The sequence below is a fragment of the Octodon degus genome, unplaced genomic scaffold, assembly GCF_000260255.1.
Source record: "Octodon degus isolate 3935 unplaced genomic scaffold, OctDeg1.0 scaffold00217, whole genome shotgun sequence".
In the NCBI taxonomy this organism is placed as follows: domain Eukaryota; kingdom Metazoa; phylum Chordata; class Mammalia; order Rodentia; family Octodontidae; genus Octodon; species Octodon degus.
The window spans coordinates 3,251,026-3,256,268 of NW_004524793.1; positions in this window are offsets into that span (position 1 = coordinate 3,251,026).

Sequence of the window (5,243 nt, forward strand, 5' to 3'; positions counted from 1 at the left end):
GAAGATACCAACTAGGGGAATAGCTGAATCAAATGGGACCTGTCATCTTAGGCTTTGAGGAATCTTCACCGTTATTTCCATAGTGTTTGCGCCAATCTACATGCCCAACAACAATGGAGAAGGGTTCCTTTTTCCCTTACACCCATGCCAGCATTAGTTATGTATTTCCTTTTTCCCTTACACCCATGCCAGCATTAGTTATGTATTTCTTGATAATAACCATTGTTTCCTCAGTAAGATAGAATTTCAGCATTCTTTAAATTAGCATCTCTTGAATGATCAGTGATGTTGAACATTTTTTCACATATCTATTGGTCATTTGTAATTCTTCCTCTGAGAAATGTGTATTCATCTCAGATGCACATTTGTGGAGAAGGTCTTAAAGTTGGGGTGATCTGGCTTTTTCTGGATATTCGTCCTTTGTCTAAGTAACAATTAAATAAAATCTTATTTTTTTCATTCTGTGAGTTGTCTTTTCTCTTGTTGCTGATTTCTTCCTTTTTAAAATAATTTTATTGAGAAACAAATAGCGATGAGACAGTTTCAAATCTGATTAGTAGGACAGTTTTAATAATTAATATATTGCATATTGTTGTCTTCCTAGTGGTTACTCATAGTACCACATGCAGACATGATATCCTGTCCAAACAGTATTAGTACAAATCTTTCTTCTCATTGAATTAAGAGAAAGTAGCTGTATATCTATCCTAACTATTTTGTATATACAAATACAAAATGGTCCTTCATTTATATCCCCTTTTTTTGTTTAGTTTTGCCAGAGATGGGTATTCCATTGCCATTTAAATTTTGTAGGTGCATGATTTCTTTTGATATGCAAATGCTTCTTAATAAGAAGCAATCCCTGTTGTTGAGTTTTTTAATATTTCCCATGCAGTCAGGGTTTTGTTCATGAAGTCTTTGCCTATACCTGTGTCTTCAAAAGTTCTACCTATTTTCTCTTTCAGTACCATTAGTATTTCTGTATTCACATTGAGATCTTTGATCCATATTGACTTTAGCTTAATGCGTGGTAATAGATATGCATCTAGTTTTAGTCTTTGGTGTGTAGAGAGAAAGTTTTACCAGCACCACTAATTAAAGAGGCTCTCTTTCTTCCAGTGGACATGGTTGGCTCCTTTGTCAAAGATTAGGTAGCTGAGTGTGTTTGCAGTTGTTTCTGCATCTTCTCATCTGTTCCATTGATTCTCTGTTCTACATTTTTACGAGTACCATGCTATTTTTTTCAATGGCCTAGCAGTCTTTTCCTTTCCTAAACTGACTTGAACTCTACTCTTATCCATGCTGCATGGTTTTTCTCCAATTTGACTATTTCTATGTCAATTCTTATATTTATTTATTTTTTTTTCCTGAGGAACCAGGGATTGAACTCAGGCCCTTGCACTTGCCAGGGAAGCGCTTATTCCACTGAGCCATCTCCCCGGCCCAGTTCTTATATTTAGAGGAAGCATATTATTCATCCACCCATAATTCCACACTGCTTCTATCTAGTATATTTTCCAACTAAATGATGTCACATAGGTAGTAAGAGAAATAGCATACAAAGAAAGAGGTAGTAAACATATGAAAACAGAATGTCTCTTCCCTAGATACATTTTGGTTCTGTAAATTGTTGGTTTCTATGAATCTAAAGAAGTAAATACACTTTTCTTATGGCTTCTATTCTGTTCATCTTGTCTTGAAGTAAGAAATTTTTTAAAAGACAAATCTTGTCCTGAGTTACTGTCTTTATTGCTGTTATATTAGAAGCCATATTTTTGCTTAGTAAATTTTAACACTTTTATTTACTTAGGAAAAGGTTTAGAATGAAGTATGCAGTGATGGCTTGCTCTGCAATACCATTCTTCCTTGTTGGTAATCTTCTTAACTGACCATCCCTTGTACATTTTATCTACAAGGTACTCTCTTCCTTATCCCATAAATATTAATGGCCTGCAATCTTCTCTGTCTGGTTCTTACCTCCTCTCATTACATAGTTCTACTCATACAATTAATACATCTTCATGTCTTCAAGTGTTAGCCAGGGTTCTCTGAGAAGTAGATGTCAAGGCAGGGTTAAATGTTCAAAAGTTTATTTAGGCAAATTCCTGTGAGAGAAAGTGGAAAGGAAGTCCTTTTGAGAAGGTTACCAGAGAACGCAGATCAAAGTTTTTATCATAGGAGTTTTCTATCTGCATGAAATGGCCCCTTCATAGTGTCCCTTCTACACTGAGACATTCTCTGGGAATGACCTTTAGTGCAAGTAAAGGAAAGGCTGCAAAGTAGAGCAGGGGAGGCACAGGGTCACATTCACATGCTCCCTGCAGCCAGTAATCTGAAAGAAGCCTTCACATGGCTGCCATCCAATTGCTGTCTGATAATTTCACAGCCCTGGCTAACATCCCTAGCTTCTGTTCTGAGAATTAGAATCATAATTTTGATTGCAATTGTCACCAATTATCTTGAACAAATAACTATACATGCACCCCATTAATGTGTACAGTAAATCATTATTTAGTCCTATTAAAAGCCAAACATACTAATCTGAGGAAGCCCACACACTGTTCGAGGAAATAAATATATAACAACTAATTATAAGTTATTTGTTCTTTCAACAAGTATTTGTTGTATATGTATTATATCCCAGGCACTGGCACAGTGCTAGAGATATAACAATAAATAAAATATGATAATGTGCTCTAGATGGATAACTATTTCCAGGTGTTTAAGATAAATAATAATCATAAAAATGTAATACAGTGTAATAGGTAAGATAGAAGAGACATAATCCATTCTTTAATGTACAAATAGGAGGCATCCAAGTGAATATGGAGCAGGGTAAAGTTCCCTGGGTTTTCAGAATAGCATAGTCACCAGCAGCAGGCAATAGCACAATGGAAAAGGCAACACAAAGTTTGGGTTGTAGCAGTTGGTTATTTCAGAAATTTAATGAGAAATCATAAGTGCTGGAGTTGAATGTTTACCAGATCAGTGAAAGTCTAAAAAACATAAGGAGGCATGAGAAATATAATAAGAGATCATAAGGATTTAGGGACAGATTTGATTTGGGGTGTCAGAAGAGAAGCTTCTCAATCTCAACATGTCATGTGCTTGTCTCACTTCCTATAGTTTATTTCTTCATGATGTCACCATTTTTAAGGTGTTATAACTGCAAACCTAAGTGAGACCTTAACACACATCTTGGAATGAATATTACAATTTCATATCAAGTCAATTAATAACTGTGAGTCAAAAGCAATAATTGACACAATCGCCTGCACTCCCATGGTTCTCAGCTGCAATCACAAAACCTATTCTGCCTGAACAGTAGAAATGTATCATTAAGGGTATTGGCCAGCTTGCATAGAAATGGGAGAACTGGAGAAACAGACTGGAGGTGAGGGTTTCAAAAGCAGTGTTGAAAACCAAACCACAAAACTAATGAGGAAACAGCTGCCACCAGCAGTATTGCCAAGAACTAAGCACTGGGAACTCGACTGATTTGAATTTACAGGACTGGCACCAGCACTTGGGCATGGGCCTTAGGCCTTGGCAGCACAACATGACACCCACTGTTAAACCTGGAGCCTGTTACTGCCACCCACAATTGGACCACCACCAACCCACGAGGAGCCCATTTCCCGACGGTGCTCACTTCTGCCACCAAGTGTTATGTGGGACCATCTAATTTGGGGGGGACTGGGCCACTTCCCCAAGTCTCAGCAGCAAAGGAGCCTGACAACTTTGAATTTTATCTTCAAAATCAATCTTCTATGCCAGGATGATAGGTAGGTCTGTCAATGGGGGATATTCCCCAAGTATGGGAAGAATTTAAGTGGTGATGGTCAGCTATGAAGATAATGCCCATAAATTTACCTGTCTTGCCAACCAATTAAATGTCTATTTAAAAATATATACTGAGGCAATGGTCCAAAATTATAAAGAGATACTCTTGTCTTAAAGCACACATTGCAGAAGCTAAGACACCTTTTAAAAAGCATGAGATTAGGCATTGCTGCCAACACAACCATTCTCACAAAATTTTTAGTTCAACTGATACATGATATTGTTTTAAATGAATAGTTACGATTCTATTCCACCAAACACCTTTTCTCTTTTCCAAGCATATTAAGTTGGCTGAAAATGTCTTGCATTTAGTGGGTCCCATTATTTATCTTGGATTGAATAATAATGCGTTTTCTTCTTGCTTTTTCAACTTGAACAGTTTGGTAGTGTTGTGTATCTTTGTCAGCTACCAATGTTAGTTCTTGAATGAAATTTACTCAAAAGCTTTATAGTTTAATGCAGTGTTCTCAGAAGCACTTTCTGTGTGATAAAAATTAAAAAAAAAAATTTAAAACACAATAAAGGCTAGCCAAATAGCTCAGAAGATTAAAGTGCCTGCAAGCAGGCACAGGGGCTGGGGGTTCAATCCCCGGGCCTGCTATGCTGGCCCCATCCCCAGGGAGTGCTGAGACAGCAATTGAGACTGGGCATGGTGGTGCATGACTTTAATCCTAGCTCTTGGGAGGCTGTAAACACGCGGATCACAAGTCCAGTCTAGTAGTGAGTCCCTGACCACCCTGTAGACCCTTCCCTAAAAAATTAGAAAAAAAATATAAATAAATAAATAAATAAATAAATAAATTTAAGTAAGCATTAGAAATGTCCACAAGACAGCTACAATTTTTTTTTACACTTACAGAGTTATTCAGTGAACAAAACAGTTCTTTCATATAAAGTATACCAGAGACAACTAACAATGAAAAATTACTGCCCCATAGATAACTAATTTATACTGTGCACCAGCAAGAACCTGCTCTAAATTTCCATACCAATTTACAACCCCACATTGTACCAAGCTAGGCTAGCAGTTACTGAAAGTATCACCAGGACTGGCTATCTATTGAGTAAAAAAGCATGTTAACTATATAAATAAAAAAGACATTTAGAAACAAATATTACACAGGCTTACATTTCAGTTCTTTTTCTTTAAAAGGAATGAGTTGTGAACAGGAAAATTAAATACCTTATAAACAAGAAGAAAACTGCACTGGAATCAATTTATTTATCATTTTCTTTATCTTCATCCTCTTCAACTTTATTATTTTGCTTTTCTCAACCTTGACAACTCCCTCTTTTTGCTGCATCAGGTTTACCTTTAGCTCACTAGGCAGCTATGTGCTTTCCCTACTTTTCCTTCAGCACAGCAGCCTTCTTCTCCTGCATTGTTACTCCATGTCTCT